This window comes from Giraffa tippelskirchi, chromosome 11 (genome assembly GCF_054371585.1).
Source record: "Giraffa tippelskirchi isolate mGirTip1 chromosome 11, T2T-mGirTip1v1.2.pri, whole genome shotgun sequence".
Taxonomy (NCBI): Eukaryota; Metazoa; Chordata; class Mammalia; order Artiodactyla; family Giraffidae; genus Giraffa; species Giraffa tippelskirchi.
In genome coordinates this window covers 107923907-107942852 of record NC_137285.1, presented here as the reverse complement: position 1 = coordinate 107942852, position 18946 = coordinate 107923907, and the positions used below count along the sequence as shown (strand labels likewise).

General features: G+C 44.0%; 1 long non-coding RNA gene across 1 annotated transcript; it reads left to right on the top strand.

The window, feature by feature from the left end:
• Positions 1-5923: 5923 nt before the first annotated feature.
• On the top strand, positions 5924-18693 carry LOC145526216 (uncharacterized). The gene is made up of 4 exons (XR_014068771.1): positions 5924-6381; positions 7153-7271; positions 17867-17987; positions 18154-18693. It is a non-coding gene; the product is annotated as an uncharacterized LOC145526216 (long non-coding RNA).
• Positions 18694-18946: the final 253 nt, after the last annotated feature.

The following is an 18946-nucleotide window of genomic DNA, read 5'->3' as shown; positions in this document are numbered from 1 at the left end:
GAGAGACACTGCAGCATAATTATTTTGTCACTCCATCAGTGCACTGGGTGAAACATTGAACAGAGATGATTTTATTTCTCTTACAAAGGAACAATCAATACTTCTGTTTTACAGGAATATAAACTGAGGCACAGAGATGTTAACTAACTGACTCACAGATTGTAACTGGCTGGGCTGGGATTCAAATCCAGGGAGTCTGGAGCTGCAGTCTGTGGTCTTAACAATTATTCTAATATATGCCTGTGCAGATCTGTGCACTTCAAAACTTGGGACATGTGATAACTTATGAAGAAAAGTAAGTAACAAAAAATTTTAAAGGTTTAAAGGCATTTGATTTTTATTTAGTGTTTGTGTGTGGGTGCTTAGTTGCTCAGTCTTGACTCTTCGTGACCCTTTGGACTATAGCCTGCCAGGCTCCTCTGTCCATGGGACTTTTCAGGCAAGAATACTGGAATGGGTTGCCATTTCCTTCTCCAGGGGATCTTCCCCACCCAGGGATTTTCCCCAGCCAGGGATTGAATTTGTGTCTCCTATGTCTCCTGCATTGCATGAAGATTCTTTAGCTACTGAGTCATTGGGGAAGTCCTATTTAGTGTATAAACAATAGTTTAAATGGTATTTAATTTTTGACTAGTTAATACACTTCACACGGTTCAAGGATCAAAACACAGAAAAGGACGATTTGATGCAAAGTCTTTCTCTGACTCTTCCCAACTGGCTAGCTCCCCTTTCTGGAAGCAAACAATGTTATCAGTCTCTTTGTATCATTCCACAAACATTTTAGCAAATGCCTAAATGTGTGTGTTTGTATATCTTTTCTCTTACTACCATTTTAGACAAATGGTAGAGACCATAAATATGTTTTTCACCATTAATGTGTTTAAGTAACAATATATCTTGAAATACATTCCACATCAATATACAAAGGACTTTCTCACTCTTCTGGGTGGGTACTTAGTATTGTTTGGATACACTTACAATACTCTGTGTGTGTGTTAGTTGCTCAGTTGTGTCTGACTCTTTGTGACTCCATGGACTACAGCCCACCAGGCTCCTCGGTCCACGGAATTCTCCAGGCAAGAATACTGGAGTGGGTACCCATTCCCTTCTCTAGGGGATCTTCCAGACCCAGGAATCAAACCCAGGTCTCCTGCATTACAGGCAGATTCTTTACCGTCTGAGTCACCAGACAATACTTTAACAGTTCTATATGGCTGGACTGGTTGAAATATTTTGCTATTTCAACTCCTACAGTCACATATAATCTTGCATTCTCATCATTTTGCATGTTCAAAAATAAGTATGTAGAATAAGTTGTGTTCTCTAGGAGTGTTTTTAGGATTCTGTCATTAGTTACACAGTTCTTGCTTCTTGGGTATTAGAGTATGCTCCTTAGTATAATGTCTAATATTTGTATGTTTGAAAGCTATTGTGACATATTTCTACTCACGACACTTCTGACACCAAATACATGGGTTCCCCCCACCCCCACCCCCATACCAACAACCAGTTCTCTAACTCTCCAGACACAACAGAATGCCCAGTGATTTAAATCAATCCTGACACTAACTATCCAGAGTTAATGCAGACCCCAGAGGTTAAAGGCTCAGTCCTGCAAGACTGCTCCCACTTCAGAGATCAGCAGCAAGGTGAGCACCTCCCAGAAGTCAGCACTTCACAGAAGATCAGCACTTCCCAGGTCTCTTGGTGTTCTGATCAACCAGTTATTCATTAGATGGATCCCCATGACTCCCTCCTCAGGTTCAATAATGTGCTGGAGTGGCTCACAGAACTCAGGGGAAAGAGTTTACTATTACCGGCTTATAAAGGGTGTTATCAAGGACAGGCATGTAGGGCAAGACGAAGGCAAAAAGCTGCACAGGGCAAGGTATGGGGTGGGGGATTAGAACTTCCATGGGAGCACCATCTGTCCAGCATTTTATGCACTCACCAATCTGGAGGATCCCTGAACCCCATCATTTAGGTATTTTTATGGAGGTCTGACACAGGCATGAGTGATGAAGTCATTGGCCATTGGTGATTAACTGAATCTCCATTCTCTGTCCCACCGCCTGAGGTTGGGGCTGAAGTTCCAACTCTCTAATCATGTGGTTATTTCCTCTGGTAATAGATCTAGGGGACCACCAAGAGTCACCTCATTAGCACAAACTCAGGTATGATTGGGGCTTCCCCAGTGGCTCAAGTGGTAAAGAATCTGCCTAACAATGCAGGAGTAGCAGAAGACGTGGGTTCGATCCCTGGGTCAGGAAGATCGCCTGAAAGAGGAAATGGCAACCCATTCCAGTATTCTTGCCTGTACAATCCCATGGACAGAGGAGCCTGGCATGCTACAGGTCACGGGGTTGCAGAATTGTACATGACTAAGTATGCACATACATATACGTACAGGTATGATTAAAAGGGGGTTATTATGAATAATAATAGATGCACCCCTCCCCCATAACTCAGGAAACTCCAAGGGTTTTAGAAGTTCTTGTGTTAGAAACCCAGGTGAAGACCAAATACGTTATTTATTTTATCACAATATTACAGCTATTGATTTCTGTATTCTGATTATATATTCGTTCATCTTTCTGAATTTTCTTATTTTTCTTATGGCTTTTCAGCTGATTCTTTTGAGCTTTGCAGATATATATCATACTATTTGCAAAAATTCATTTTCTCTCCTCCTTTCCAATATTTATACCGCATTCTTTTTGTAAATTAGTGTTGCCGGAAATGGGTCAGCAAATGACAGCCTATTGGCTGAATCCAGCTAGCCACTTCTTTTTGCAAAGTTCCCTAGGATCACAACCCCATGCATTCATTTACATACTATCTATGGCTTTTTCACTTCAACTGAGTAGCTTCCTCAGAGACAATGTGGCCTATGAAGCCTTAAATATCTACTATCCAGCCCTTCAGAAAAAATTTACCCATCTTTATGCTAGAACAATGTCAAATACTAAATTATAGTTAATAGTGGGCATCCTTGTTTCTCACTTTAATGGGAATACTTCTGATGTCTCCTCATTTAAGCATGATGCCGTGGTGGTTTTCCAAAATGTATCTGCACATTTTTAACAGTCTCCCACAGAGGTGGAGTCTTGTCTCCTCTCCTTGAACTTGGATAGGCCTTTATGGCTGCCTCAGGGAACATATACAAATTGACTCCATTGGTTTTCCCAGCAAGCTTTCCCAGAAAAGGCCATGCCTGTTTCTATTTCCTGGGACACCAGCTTTGGCACGTTCAGCTGCCGTTTAAAAATATCTAGCTCCAACAAATATTATATATTAATGCATATATGTGGAATCTAGAAAAATGGCATCAGTGATTTTATTTGCAAAGCAGAAACAGAGACACAGAAGTAGAGATCAAGTATACGGACACACGAAGGGGGAAAGAGGCTGATGGAATGAATTGGGAGATTGGGATTGACCCTGTTGATGTGCTCTGTGCTGTGCTGTGCTAAGTCACTTCCGTCCTGTCTGACTCTGTGCAACCCTATGGACTGTAGCCCGCCAGGCTCCTCTGTTCATGGGATTCTCCAGGCAAGAATACTGGAGTGGGTTGCCATGCCCTCCTCCAGGGGATCTTCCCCACCCAGAGATCGAATCGCCCTCTTGAACTCTGCCTTGCAGGCAGATTCTTTACCATCTGAGCCACCAGGGAAGCCCTACACTATTGACACTATGCATAAAACAGGTAACTGATGAGAATCTCCTGCACAGCAGAGGGAACTCCACTCGGTGCTCTGTGGTGATCTGAACAGGAAGGAAACCCAGAAAAGAGGGGATATATGTACATATATAGCTGTTTTCACATTGCTGTACAGTAGAAACTAATACAACATTGTAAAGCAATTATACTCCAATAAAAATTAATTCAAAAAAATCTAGTTCCTCTGAGTTCTCTACCTGAGGTCTCATACAGAGAGAGATGCCTGCTGGGTCCTGCCTGTTTGATTCTCTGCAGACTAAGCACCAGGCTCTGGAGTGGAGGTGCTCTGTTGAAGGCAAGCTTGAGGGTATTCCTAACAAACTCAGGCAGGAACTGCCTCTCTGAGCCCAGGAGACCCCGATTTGTGAGCAAAATAAATGTTATTGTATTAAAGCCACTGATTTTGAATGGCTTGTTGTGTGTGTGCTCAGCTGCTCAGTCGTGTCTAACTTTGCGGCCCCACAGACTGTAGCCTGCCAGGCTCCTCTGTCCATAGAATTATCGAGGCAAGAATACTGGAGTGGGTTGCCATTTCCGGGTCCAGGGAATCTTCCCCACAAAGGGATCCAACCCACGTCTCCAGTGTCTCTTGCATTGGCAGGTGGATTCTTTACCAGTAGCACAACCTGAGAAGCCCATGGCTTGCTACAAAGCAACAGATAACTGGACACTGGCTTTGCAGTAAAGTTACACATACCTTTATTATGTTAAGGAAAACTGTATCTGTTTCTAATGAGTTTTTTTTTTTTAATATTCTACGTTAACTAATGGCTTTTTAACAACTATGAAAATGTCTGACTTTTCTCCTTAGATACATTGTAATGATAAACTGTATTAGTAGATTCCTAATACTAACCTATTCTTGCATTCCTGAAATAGGACCTCCTTGGTCATAATCTTGCATGCAGCTAAGTTCTGTTTGATAAAATTTTATTTAGGGTTATTTGTATTGGTATTCATAAGTGAACTCATACTGTGGTCTTATTTTCGTGCTGTTTTTACTAGATTTTGGTTTCAGTAGGAGTGGACGTTAAGTTGTAAGAGACCAGAAGCTTACACAGTTTGGGAGGCATGCTGAGAAAAAGAACAGAGTCGGATGAATATACATTTGGGGCCAGGGCTCTGGGAGGAGCTGTTGCTACCGAGGGAACCTGAAATTTACGCCTCTTCGCTTTGTTTTATATCCTTCGCCAGGTGTCAGTGTTATTCTTACTTCACAAAAATTTTTGGAAGCATGTCTTATTTTCCTTTGGGCTGTAGCAGTATAAATAATTTTTTAAATAAGAAAAATAAAACAAATATCACTTAATATCATCATCGTACCAAACAATTTTCTTTTTTTACATCCTATTATAGTCCTTGTCTTTACAGAGGCATTTTTAAAAAACAGTTCATTCATTCTTCCATTATCTATTAAACAAATGTTTATCATGTTAGGGAGATTTTAGGACTTCCTAGCGGTCCAGTGGAGAAGGCAATGGCACCCCACTCCGGTACTCTTGCCTAGAAAATCCCATGGACGGAGGAGCCTGGTGGGCTGCAGTCCATGCAGTCGCGAAGAGTCGGACACGACTGAGCGACTTCACTTTCCCTTTCCACTTTCATGCACTGGAGAAGGAAAGGGCAACCCACTTCAGTGTTCTTGCCTGGAGAATCCCAGGGACGGGGGAGCCTGGTGGGCTGCCATCTGTGGGGTCTCACAGAGTCAGACACGACTGAAGCGACTTAGCAGCAGCAGCAGTGGTCCAGTGGCTAAGACTCTGCACTCCCAACGCAAGGAGCCTGGCTTCTTCCATCCCTGGTCAGATTTCCACATGCCTGCATCTCAGAGTTTGCATGCTACAACTAAGACCTCATGTAGCCAAATAAGTAAATAAATAAAGATATATTAAAAAAAAAGATATTATACTAGCGGCCATGGGCTTAAAGGGCCCAGAGAGAATACCTACCTCCCGAGGCAGAGGCAACGACCGAAAAACACGCAGACATTTACATCACACCAAGGCCGTTTTAACACTTGCAGGCCCGCGAAGCAACCCGTATCCACAACATTCACTTGTCTGCCTCAGCTGTTTTCAAGGACCATCAAGTCAGCTGTGCTCAATTCAAATTGAGCCGGTTCAGACCGGATAGGACCGCGGACCCTCCAACTGGGCATGCGCGGCGGCCTTTTGGGGGCGGAGGGCAGAAAACTCCACGTGCAGAGGCCTCTAGCTTAGCTGCGCCTGCGCAGGAGGAGAATCAGCGTCTCTTCTCCCCGTCAGTTTACCTACGTGTCCCGCGCTCCTGCCGCCTTGCACCCTTTTATTCCTTGTCTCAGAAATACCCCAGTTCTTTGCCTTCAGGTGGAGAAGGGAATGGCAACCCACTCCAGTACTCTTGTCTGGAAAATTCCATGGACTGAGGAGCCTGGTAGGCTACAGTCCACGGGGCTGCAAAGAGTCGGACACGACTGAGCAACTTCACGTTTGCCTTCAGGAGGTGAATTTCAAACTTGTTCTCCTGCTTCTCTGCTTGGCTGTCTTGCAAATCAACCGTCTTTGGGGCAGACCTCGGCATCTCAGCCTTTTGGCTTACTGTGCGTCCGGCGAAACGAACCTGATTCGGTAACTGACCAAGAGCTCTTACAGAAGAGTGGAAGGCACCATGGAGATATGCCGGTGTGCGCCTTACTCAGCCTGAGGGAGGGGTTGGAGGGGAGAAAGAGCCTTCAGAGAAGGCTTCCCAGAGGGGCCAGCATCCAAGTTAGATTGGGATGGAGAAGTACTTCCTTATTTTTGCTTTTTCTGTTGAGCTAAAGGCCATAGTGGGCCCTGACACTGTGTGTGTGTGTGTGTGTATTAGTATTAGTTGCACTCTGTGACCCCATGGACTGTAGCGCGCTAGGCTCCTCTGTCCATGGAATTTTCCAGGCAAGAATACGCGGTTAGGTTGCCGTTCCCTTCTCCAGGGGATCTTCCCAACCCAGGGATCAACCCGAGTCTCCTGCACTGCAGGCAGATTCTTGACCATCTGAGCCATCAAGGAAGCCCTGACCCTTTGGTGATACCGAAAGTCCTCCCAGAAGACTTGGTTGGCCGGCTAGTAGGAGACCTAGGGAAGTCTCGCTGGGCCGTGAGCCGAACTCAGAGGCAGGTGGTCAGACAACCGGTCTGTTCAGTGTCTTGGTCAGGCTGACTTCCCAGGGGACCGAACCTCTGACGCAGAGTCAGAAATATGGAGCGTCCGGGGAGAAAAGAGGTGGTGTTGCAGCCAGGTCTGAAGGCCAGGTATTTCCACTATAGGTCTGCTGCTTCCTCCACAATTTTAAGGGCTGGTATTTTGTTTCAGGCACAAGGTTCGGTAGGGGTTGTACTGAGGAATAATTTTACCTGGCCAAATCCTTGAAAGTCTGTTATTGAGCATCTTCATTGAATACTTTTGTTTCCCAGGGCTCCTCTTGGTTGCTTTCTTGTCCTGGGATACCCTACACCCACCTCTCTCACACACGAAGGTTGGAAGCTTATATGAAGCTGAGGATTCTGAGCCAGAAGCTCTTCTATGCTACTTGGTAAGTCTGTTTCCTCTTCTGCAGTATTACACATGATTACAGGGTGATTGTGAAGATAAAATGAGAACACATTAGTGAAAGAGTCTTATACATTGTACCACTATGCTATTACAATGTGTAAGTCTTATACATTATACAATGTATTAATGTTGTTATTGTTTAGTCCTGTCCTCACTCTTTTGCAACCCCATGGACTATAGCCTGCCAGGCTCCTCTGTCAGTGAGATTTCCCCAGATAAGAATACTGGAGTGGGTTGCCATTTCCTTCTCCAGGGGATCTTCCAAACTCACTGATGGAACCCACTTCTCCTGCATTGGCAGGTGGAGTCTTGACTGCTGAGCCATGTAGCCCCTGTTCATAGGGTTTAGAGATTCTTAGTGTTCAGTTCAGTCTCTCAGTCGTGTCCAGCTCTTTGCAACCCCATGGACTGCAGCACGACAGGCCTCCCTGTCCATCACCAACTCCCAGAGTTTACTCAAACTCATGTCTGTTGAGTCGGTGATGCCATCCGACCATCTCATCCTCTGTTGTCCCCTTCTCTTTCCACCTTCAATCTTTCCCAGCATCAGGGTCTTTTCAAATGAGTCAATTCTCCGCATCAGGTGGCCAAAGTATTGGAGTTTCAGCTTCAACATCAGTCCTTCCAACGAAAATTCAGGATTAATTTCCTTTAGGATGGACTGGTTGGATCTCCTTGCAGTCCAAGGGACTCTCAAGAGTCTTCTCCAACACCACAGTTAAAAGCATCAATTCTTTTGCACTCAGCTTTCTTTATAGTCCAACTCTCACATCCATACATGACCACTGGAAAAACCATAGCTTTGACTAGATGGACCTTTGTTGGCAAAGTAATGTCTCTGCTTTTTAATATGCTGTCTAGATTGGTCATAACTTTTCTTCCAAGGAGTAAGCATCTTTTAGTTTCATGGCTGCAGTCACCATCTGCAGTGATTTTGGAGCTCCCCCCCCCCAAATAAAGTCTCTCACTGTTTCCACATCTGTTTGTCATGAAGTGATTGGACCAGATGCCATGATCTTAGTTTTATGAATGTTGAGCTTTCAGCCAACTTTTTCACTCTCCTCTTTCACTTTCATCAAGAGGCTCTTTAGTTCTTTGCTTTCTGCAATAAGGGTGGTGTCATCTGCATATCTGAGGTTATTGACATTTTTCCTGGCAATCTTGATTCCAGCTTGTGCTTCATCCAGCCCAGTGTTTCTCAGTTGTAATCTTAGAGATTAGAGAAGTGAGGCTTGATGGCTTGGAAATGTTTGGAAAGCCATCCAAACAAAATGATACCAAGCTTATGAGGACAAACACAGAGTTCTACCAATTGGCCAAAGTAGAGGAGTCTCAGGTGATTTCTAGCTGAGCTCCAAAATACGCTGGGAATGGAGTAAAACACATGTGTCAAGATGGCAGCATTTCTTGCTATACCTTGGACAAGCACATATTTTGTATTTTAGCAGATTTTTCTAGTGAGACTCCAAGAGGTTGGCTGCTTCTCACTTACTTTCAAGATAGCAGAAGCCACAACAGGTGTTATGTGGAAGGCATGGGGAACTAGATAATGACCTGGTATGGATGGTCTAATGCTGAGGTAGAGTTAGTCATCATCCTGGCCACATAATGTCCACTGATGGTCTGGGAACTTTGCATTCTCAATTTCCCCTGGATTGGTTTCAGGAATTTAACTGGCATCAAAATGGCCCCAGCTATAATCCCTCATATCTGCAAAGCACTTAAGTTACCGAACACTCAGGTGTGCATTATCCACATAATCATGGGGGCACCAGGTGAGATAGATGAGACAGGCATTTTTTATACCCAGTGAGTAAACGATGGCTAAGCATTTGCCTGAGGAAAATAATGACTTTATGCCAGGCACTGCATCAGGCCCTGAGGATGCATTGCGTTATTTCTTCCTCAATAACTCCACGAGACAGGAATTTAATCCTGGTCTGACAATTGGGAAACTAAAATTGCGGAGTGATTAAGGAAGCCAGAGAAAGTTGCACAGCTGTCTCCAGCAAGTGGCAGATCAGTGGTTGGAATGGAGGTCCGTCTTCTGACTCGAAGTCCTGTGTTATTTCCACCTTCCTCCTTTTATTAAAAAAAAAAAAGGAACTCTGTTTTACCTCCAATTGTTTCCAAATGGAAGCATATGTTTGGTCTGGTTGTTGAGTCTGAAATAAATAGCTCCTTTTAGACTGTTGAGACAGCCAAATGCTTTCAATATGCTCCCAAGGTCAGTGATTGGATCTGAATAGAAGCCAGATGTCCTGGATTCCAGAGCTATTTCCTCGTGGTCCGGTTTTCCCTCACCCCCAACCCTCCATGAAACGGGGGAAGGGAAGGAGCGGCCAGACTGCTCCCATTTTTCACATAGTTCTTTCTGGAAGAAGGAGGTCAGGGAGCCATCGAGGTTACAGTTGGGCTGGAGCAGGCCGTGGGCTTTGGTTGGAATGCAGACTGGATGAAAAATAGCCAGGAAGAATGTGCAATCGCTTATTCCAGGCCTGTCGCACCCCTCTGCCGCCTGACCTTTCTCTCCTCCTCCATCGCTGACAGCCCAGCTCAGCTCCCCGTGAGGAGGAAGTGCCCCACAGTTGGTCTGCTGATTACAAAAACAGAACCGTCGTAACACTTGTCAGCTCTGCTTCCTCCATGTGCTTTGGCAGATTTTTTTTTTTTTTTTTTTTTTTTTACCAATATCTTGTTTTATTACTGTTTGTCAGACTGAGGAGGCTTTGAAGTTCTTTACAGATCTGACTTTTATCAGAGCATGTAGGAGTTGGGGGGTGGGAAACGGGGTGGATGGGACCCATCAAAATATTCTATTCCACACCCAGCTCACTCGCCCCCCTCTCCCTGTCTGAAAAGGTTTTTGACATGGTGTTTCTATACGTGGCCTGCCTTCCGGATGAGAGAGTGACATCTATTGTCGTAATATAGGGAGGAAATTATGATTACTTAATGATAGCGTGTCGCAGCTTGTCGCTTCTTTATTTTCCTCTTAAATACTTGCTGTCACAGCACCACACAATTGGCCTTCAATCCTGGGCTGGTGGGACCTCGTGTGGTACAGGGTGGTGGAAGCGTGACTTTTGGGGGGAACTGGGGGAAATAAGAGGGAACACAGGTGTTTCTGCTGCCCTGCTTGTGATGTGAGCATCCTGCCTTGACCTGCGCTTGGCCAGCGCAGGTCAAGTGCACCCTTTGTCCCCCAGAGTCTAACCATCTTTTCTTGTCTGGTTGGTTCTGGGCATGTAGTCAGCATCGTTCATGGAGACAGTCAGCAAAGGGGGATGGGCCAGGTCTCAGCTGGTTGGGGTCACCCCTGACTTAGCTGTCTGGTGACAATAAAAATCACTTCAATACCTCTTAATAATCTGATGTGATTCCCTTTGGTTGAAACAACGAAACACTCATTTTGACATGCTACATCTTCCCCAATCTGGTCCGGATCTACCAAAACCCACCTCTCAACCACCTCCTATCCTCTGCCCCAGTCGTGTACCTTTCTTTGCTTCCTGAAAAATCGATTTGAATCAAGGAACATTCCAAAGCTAGGAAAAAGTCAGAAAACACAGACTCTTGTGTCTCCATCATGTAAATACATGGGCAAATGTAGAATACATACTACTGAGTGTCAAAGTTGAAGAAAGTCTGTATAGTGAAATAGTCTTTGTGAAGGCATCAGAAGTCAGTTCTGTCTCCACCTCTTGAGCTGCTTTTATTCCTTATAACCCAGTTCAAATACCATCCCCCCTCCCAGTCTCCAGATCAGCAGGGTCGTTGCCCCTCCCTCATGACTTCCAGCTGCTCATTTATAGGGTTTCTATTACATGTTCCTACTCCTTGAATTATAGTTTCCGTTTTCATGTTGGGATCCCTCAGTAAATCGTGAGCTCTTTAAGGCCTGGGCTGCATTCTTCTTTGTACATCAGGGCCTAAACTCATGGTAAGAGTCTTACCAGGAGTCTAGTGAGACTGAAATATTATTATATGACACAAGTGTGACCTGACTATCAGTAGAGAATGATTTCAGGAAGAGGCCCCAATTTTAATAGCAGCAGCTCTTCAACTGTTTACAGAATGCTTTCAAACGCATCCATTCCACTTCATTATAACTCTTTAAAGTATGTCATGCAGGCGTATTCCCATTTATTGGACGAAGAAACCAATTCAGAGAGGTTAAAGGACCTGTTTGTTGTCACACAGCTTGTAAGTGATGGGGCTGACTCTCCAGCTTTAAAGGTCATGTTCTTTTTTTGTTGCTTTTAGATTTTTCTTCCAGTTTTATTGATATAATTGACATGGAGTGTATATGTTTAAGGTGTACAGTATAATGATTTTACCTACGTACATCGTGAAATGATAACCACAGATTTAATGAATGTCCATCATCTCATATAGATACAAAATTAAATGGAAGAAAAAAATATTTTTCCTTTTGATGAGAATTATTAGAATTTACTCTCTTTTAACTACTTTCATATGTGACATACGTGTGTACTCAGTTGTGTTCAACTCTTTGCAACCCCATGGACTGTAATCAGGCAGGTTCGTTCCTCTGTCCATGGGATTTTCCAGGCAAGAATACTGGAGTGGGTTGCCATGCCCTTCTCCAGGAAATCTTTTTGACCCAGAGATCAAACCTACGTCTATGTCTCCTACATTGGCAGACAGATTCTTTACTACTGCACCACCTGGATACAACAGTGTAAATAATTTATTATTTTGTGTATTACATCCCTAGTATTTACTTATAACTAGAAATCTTTACCTTTGACTTAAAAGATCATGCTCTTTTATTATGACTTTTGACATTGGAGTAACTCCAGTCAATCGTTCCATACCCCCCTCTTTTCTTCTCCCTTCTCCTTTCTCTTTATTCAGTCACTTGTGTAACTGTACAGCATCTATACACACTGTGTTAGTCTCTGGGGATAAAATAACAAGCCAGACTATTACTAGTTGTGGCACCTACAGAGGTACCAGTCATTTGGAGAACTTGAAATCCTTCTAAACAATACACAGCATGCAGGCTGGTGAATGTTTGGTAACTCCTTGCAAGACTGTTATGCCAGAATGATGATAGTAGGATAAAAAGCTTCCCAGTGCTTTGCAGAGTCCTGAGCACTCTGAGATTTTTCTAAAGCTAATTGGAGGGGGGGGGGGTTTAATTCACTTTGTTTAGCTCTTAAGCACTCTTTCCCCTGGTAGTGAATTGCTTAATGGTGGGTGCTTTGATGCTGGCAGGTACTTTTAGTGGAATATGATGGCTGTTGCCCTCTCTTACAACCTGCACTGTTGTGTGGGCTGAAACCAATTAGACCTAAATTAATTAGCAAGAAAATGATGGGCCCACTTGCTGAGCCATTCACAGTACCATGTGAAGAAAGAGGAACAGTGTTTGAAGGATGCTGTGTGCTTCTGCTCAACCCTAATGATTGAAGTAGTTCTGAATATGGAAGTAGATTTAAGGTGTTTCTGGATTAAGTGGTCCACTTCTTTTAACCCATGCAAGTCCTTTATTGAAAGGTGAGTTAGAAAACTATTAAGAACTCCTTATGGGTCCTAGGACTTTTGATATGCTTTGAGATGAACTTAGAAAATATTTGGGATCATTATGTAATTAAACTTTCTAAGACCCAAAGCAGATGAAGAAATGGATGGCAGAAAAATATATAAGGACCAGTGTCCTAAAGCGCAATGTGAGCTACAGGTGAGAAAGCTTTCTTCTGAAGGACAGATTCAGTTTTCCCTGTTCTTGGTTTCTTTATAATCTTCTTGGCTGGTACCTCTTCCACTGTCTGCTCCTTAAATTAGAGCATTCCTAAGGCTCCAGTCTCAGCTAATGGCTCCTCCAGGACCATCTCTTCTCCCCTAATGATAAACACCACCACTGCATGGACCCCCTCCAGAGCTAGACTGCTATTCAGAGGCTCTTCTGAATTCCAATTGCCCATACTTCTTCTACTGGCTGTCTCACTAGTATGTCAAACAATTATTTCTAGAACCTAACATCTTCTTCCTTCTCCTGACCAGCCAACTGTTCATGCAAGCTGGAAACCTCAGGTTCATTCTCTCCCCCTTCCACTCCCTCATTCCTCTCATCCAGGATATTGAGGAGCTCCATTCATATCTTTGTATGTACTTCTTTCCAACCCTTCTTCAGACCAGGTTCCTGCTCCGCTGCCTCTAGGCTTATTCTTCTGGTCTCCCTTGATGTCGCTCAGTCCTCAGTCATCCCTTAAATGGCAGTTTTTCCTAGAGTTTTGCTGCCAGGATTCTTCTCTTTGAACATTATATTGTGCCAGAGTGACTTCACCCATTTCAAGGTTTTGGCTACCGTTTTTCCACTCATAGCTCCCAAATGTATGTTTCCAACTGCAGATTGTCTCCCCAGCTCCAGATCCACATAACCACTGACAAGCCAGGGCACGTCCCCGTGGATATTCCATAGGTGTCTCAAACTCAGTGTGTCCTTAAGCAAGTTCATGCTCTTCCTCCCTAAACCTGCTCTCCTACTGGGAACAGCATCCCTATCTATTCAGTCATCCAAGTTAGAATTCTAACTGCCATTGTTGACTCCTAACTGTCCTTTATTTCCTTTATATGCTTATTCTTGTTTCCAAGTACAGTTGCATCTAGAGTTTAAGACACTCCAATCTGTCTACTTCTCTTCCCATTGCTACCATCTTTGTAGAGGGCACCACCATCTCTGCCCTGAATTACTACAACAGTCTCTTTCATGAAGGTCTTGCATATATATCATTTTGCAGTCTGTATGCCACATGGCCAGACTGATTTTTTTGAATGCTGATTGGATAATACCATGCTCTGATTTTAAAATGTTCATAGTTCTACAAAAGTCCAAGGGTGAAGTCTAACAGCTTACTTTGGGTTTGCAAAACTCTTTTAAGACTTGGCCTCCTAATGAGCTGGTCTCATCATCTTCTGCTTCACTCTTGACACTCCCATGTTCTTGCTGTATGGAACTTATTGCTTTTCCAAATGTGCAGTGTTTCCAGTTGTCTCTGGTTGTCTTTGGGCCCTGGTGGCTCAGATGGTAAAGAATTTGCCTGCCGTGCGGGAGACCTGGGTTCGATTCCTGGATGGGGAAGATTCCCTGGAGGAGGGTGTGGCAACCTACTCCAGTATTCTTGCCTGGAGAATCACCATGGACAGAGGGGCCTGGTGGGCTCCAGTCCATGGGGTCGCAAAGTGTCAGACACAACTGAAGTGACGAAGGACAGTACGCGGCCCTGGTTGCAGACGTTGTCAGTGCCTGTTTATCTTTAAGACTTAGATGACACTTCCTGGCACATCAAGAAGCCTTGCTGTAGTTACATCTAATATGAATGCCTGTTTTCTCATCTGTCTTCCTCGCGAGACTGAATTGCTCTGAGTGCAAGGACTTTGTCTTTTTCATTGCTATGCATCTAGGTGGAGGTTTTTTCTCTATGGACAGAGAAGAAATGATATATTGATAGTTGATGGTTTTGAATTTGAATGATATCCTCTTACATGTTCTTCTCTCAGCCTCAGTCTTTGCTAGTGTGCCCTCCATCTGTTCCAGGATGATTCTTCTGAAATACAAATATGACCGTGCTTCTTCCCTTAAATCTTTCAGCAGCTCCCTACTGCTAGGAAGAAGAGATGGGCTATGCTCTTTCTTATGAGCCCCTGTTGTTTTTTTCTATACAGTCTGCACTAACTCTACCTTTATCAGAATTAATTTCTCCTGCATCTCAAACTCTGGGACTGGAGTGAAGTTGATTTCATCCTAGCCGTCAGGGTAAAACATGTGATTCAGGCCTAAGACAACTATAATGAAGCATCCTCTTGTACCTGGTGACTGGTTTGGGAATGGACATGTTAATCAATTTGGGTGGCATTTTTGGCAAAGGTACTCTTCTCAGATCTTGCTATCACATGAAGCCCAGGACTGAGGCTACAATGATGGAAGATAAAGCCTATATATGGAGAAAACTCGAGTCCTGATTATTTAATCCTTGAGCCCAGTGATATCTGAAGACTGCCTTATCCTGTGAGTTTAGCTTGTGTATTCCAATATGTTTCCTTGCTTGCTTAAGCCAGATTAAACCACATTTGTTACTTCATTTATTCATTAAGTGAGTAATCATTGAGGTCTCCAATTTTTTATGGAGATGCTAGGGATACAGTGGTAGACAGTAGCAGTAGACAGGGCAGTAGACAGATAGACAAAGTGTTTTTAAGGGGATATCACAAGATGAATGAATGCCATAACTTTCATAATCTATCTCCTGGCTGTTTCTCCAACTGAAGATGAATTCAGTCCTGACCATGGTGCATCTGAAGTTCTGTGTTCCTTATCACAATTTTCCTCCATCTCTGAAATCATCAACTTTAACATCCTATTGTTTAACCAGTCCTTTATCCTTACACCTCTTGGCACCTCCACCTCTCCCCGCATCAAAACCTCCAGTTTTTACAACAAATTTATTTATTTGCTGCACCGGGTCTTAGTTGCAACATGCGGGATCTAGTTCTCTGACCAGGGATTGAACCCAGGGCTCCCTGCATTGGGAGCACAGAGTCTTAGCCTCTGGACCACCAGGGAAGTCCTGACCTGCAGTCTTTTATCTCTCTTAGCCATTTCATCACACACCCATTTCTATCCTGGCTCTGTGTTTCCCTTCAAGACCAGCCTAGATAGGTAGGACATCACTTTCAATTACCCAAGTTCCTTTGCCATATTAGTTTCCCTCTGCCCTGCCTTTGGAAAGCCTCAGTGCTGTATCAACATCCCCAGCCACATCTACAGCTCCTATGCCTTCTTTTCAGAGCACAGCTTGGAGAACACAGACTCGTGAAGATCAGTACCACTATAATTTCTGTGTATTAATGATCTCCAGACTCTACTGGCTCTTCGTTGTTGCCTGGAATCTGTGTGTCTTGTCAACAATTTTCTGTATTCCTTTTAGCTAGACTTTCAGTTCTTCACTTTTCTACACAAGGCCTCTACATAATCATCTAACTTTAGCCTTAACTTATTAATTGTTTAATAAAGACATTGAACTTGCCATGTAACAGCCACTTAGCTGGGTATTACAGTCACACTGAACAAGGTGGACAGTGATTTCAGATGTGGTGAGTGTTATAATAGGGGAGGAGGTGACAGGGTGCTGAGGTGGCACTTAACCTGGAGACATAAAATTTTGGGAGGGAGGTTAAGAAGACTTTATAAGGAAGTGACATTTAATGGCAAAGGAAACAGTCAATAGGAGCAGCTCATGGGAAGTCCCCTTGGTGACCTACTGCGGGTTTAGTCATGTCTGGCTCTCTGCAATCCTGTGGACTGTAGCCTACTGTAGGCTCCCCTGTCCATGGGATTCTCCAGGCAAGAATAATGGAGTGGGTTGCCATTTCCTCCTCCAGGGGATCTTCCAACCCAGGGATTGTATCCGAATCTCTTGTCTCTCCTGCATTAGCAGGCAGGTTCTTTACCACTAGCACCACCTGGGAAGCCCCTCCTTGAGGTGAATACTTGGTCAAAAGTCCAGTATGGATGAAATATAGAAGTCAAGGGGAACATGGCAGAGATGGAGAAGGCCACTCCTTCATTTAGTTACTGATTGCAGTTTTCATTCAAACATCTATTGCAAGCTCACAGTGTACCTGGCACCCTTTTTTATTCCAGGGATCTGAGAATTATAGTGGATGCTGTCAAGGGCCTGCTCCTGTTCCCTTGAACATACTATTTCTAAGACCCTCTGTCCTAACTTCCGCTTCCCTTTGCTGCTGCTGCTAAGTCGCTTCAGTCATGTCCGACTCTGTGCAACCCCATAGACAGAAGCCCGCCAGGTTCCCCCGTCCCTGGGATTCTCCAGGCAAGAACACTGGAGTGGGTTGCCATTTCCTTCTCCAATGCATGAAAGTGAAAAGTGAAAGGGAAGTCGCTCAGTCACGTCTGACTCTTAGTGACCTCATGGACTGCAGCCTACCAGGCTCCTCCGTCCATGGGATTTTCCAGGTAAGAGTACTGGAGTGGGGTACCATTGCCTTCTCCGCCCTATGCTGTATGTGATGTTTTATCTCAGGGCTCTCTCTGGCTGCTGAAGCAATTCTACCAAACATCTAGAAGTGTTGGGAAGCCCTTCTTCCCCATCCCCCAGCATCCCTCCTGTAGTGACCTAGCAGTGGTTCCCAACCTTTTCGCACCAGGGACTGGTTTCGTGAAAGATAATTTTTCCACGAATGGGTTGGGGGGGATGGTTTGGGATGATTCGAGTGCATTACATTTATTATGCACTTTATGTCTATTACTATTGCATCAGCTCCACCTCAGATCATCAAGCATTAGATCCTGGAGGTTGGGGACCCCTAAGTGTAGGAGATAGATAGATAATGGAAATCCCAACCCGTTTGCCCCCACGTGTGTGGGGAAACCTCTGTGTCCTCCACACTGGCTGACAAACATTCCAGGTGGGATTACACACCAGTTGTTCACAGTGGTAACTGGTCTGAACACCCATTCCTTATTGTCTTCCTGACGTTTCTTTGGATCACCTTCCACATTAACTCCTTGCGTTCACATCCCAGTTTCAGGGTCTGCCCTTGAGAAATCCAAATGAAGACAGTGGGAAACAAGATAAATGGGCTTCTTGCCTTCATGACACTGATGTCCTATCAACAAATACAAAGGAGACAAAAAATAAACAAGGTATTTTTAGCTAGAACTAACGTGATGAATAAAGTAAAACAGGCTAGTATAATAGAAGGTGACTAGTGCGGCAGGAAGACAGGCAGAAAGGGTGGGCCACATAGGTTGGGTGTTCGGGGCAGATGAGGTGGGGCAGGCTCTGATTCTTCGTGTCACTTTTTCCTAGATGACAGTTCTGTGCCAGATCTCCCTTCTTGAAGCTGTCCTCATGCCGTGGCTCCAGCGCTACTCATCTCCTAAGGTTTTTCTTTCGTCCTTTCTGGTGATGACACTGAAATCCCCTCCATGAACTTTTTCTCTTCATCCACCTAAATTTCTAAGCGTCATATTTTACCGGGGGCTTTTCTGGTCCGTCCTTCCTTCTCTCTGATGGCTTCAGCCAGCCCCGCTTGGTGATGACTCTCAAATTTTTATCCATCGTGGACCCCTTTCTTGAATTCCAAGTCCAGATGTCCAACTGTTTGTTGCATATCTCTTCTTAGATGTTTCACAGACATCCTAAATTAAAAATTTCCAAATCCAGCTTAATCTTTTCTCTCCCCAAACTGGTTTTCAACTTAAATTCCTTACCTCAGAGAATAACACATCCGTTAGTCAGTCAATTAGTCCGCTAGTCAATTTCTGCCAGACACTAACTCACAAATTTTGATATTTTCATTAACTTGACTGATTAAACTTTATATGAACTAAAAAAAAGAAAAAGAAATTCCCTTTTAACTTTTGTCCCCTCATTTCCATTTTCATCTCTGATCCATGTCCAGGATGTCATTAAAAGTGCTTTTCTGGATTACTACAACAGCTTGGAAACAAACCTCTCCATCCCCCTCTAATCCAGATGCTAGATGGCAGCCTGAATAATAGTTCATAAGTTCAAATTTGCTCATGTCACTGTTACGCTTAAAAGTATTCATGGTCTCTCTTCAACTTGGATACAGTTCAGAGTCCTTCACATCGCAATC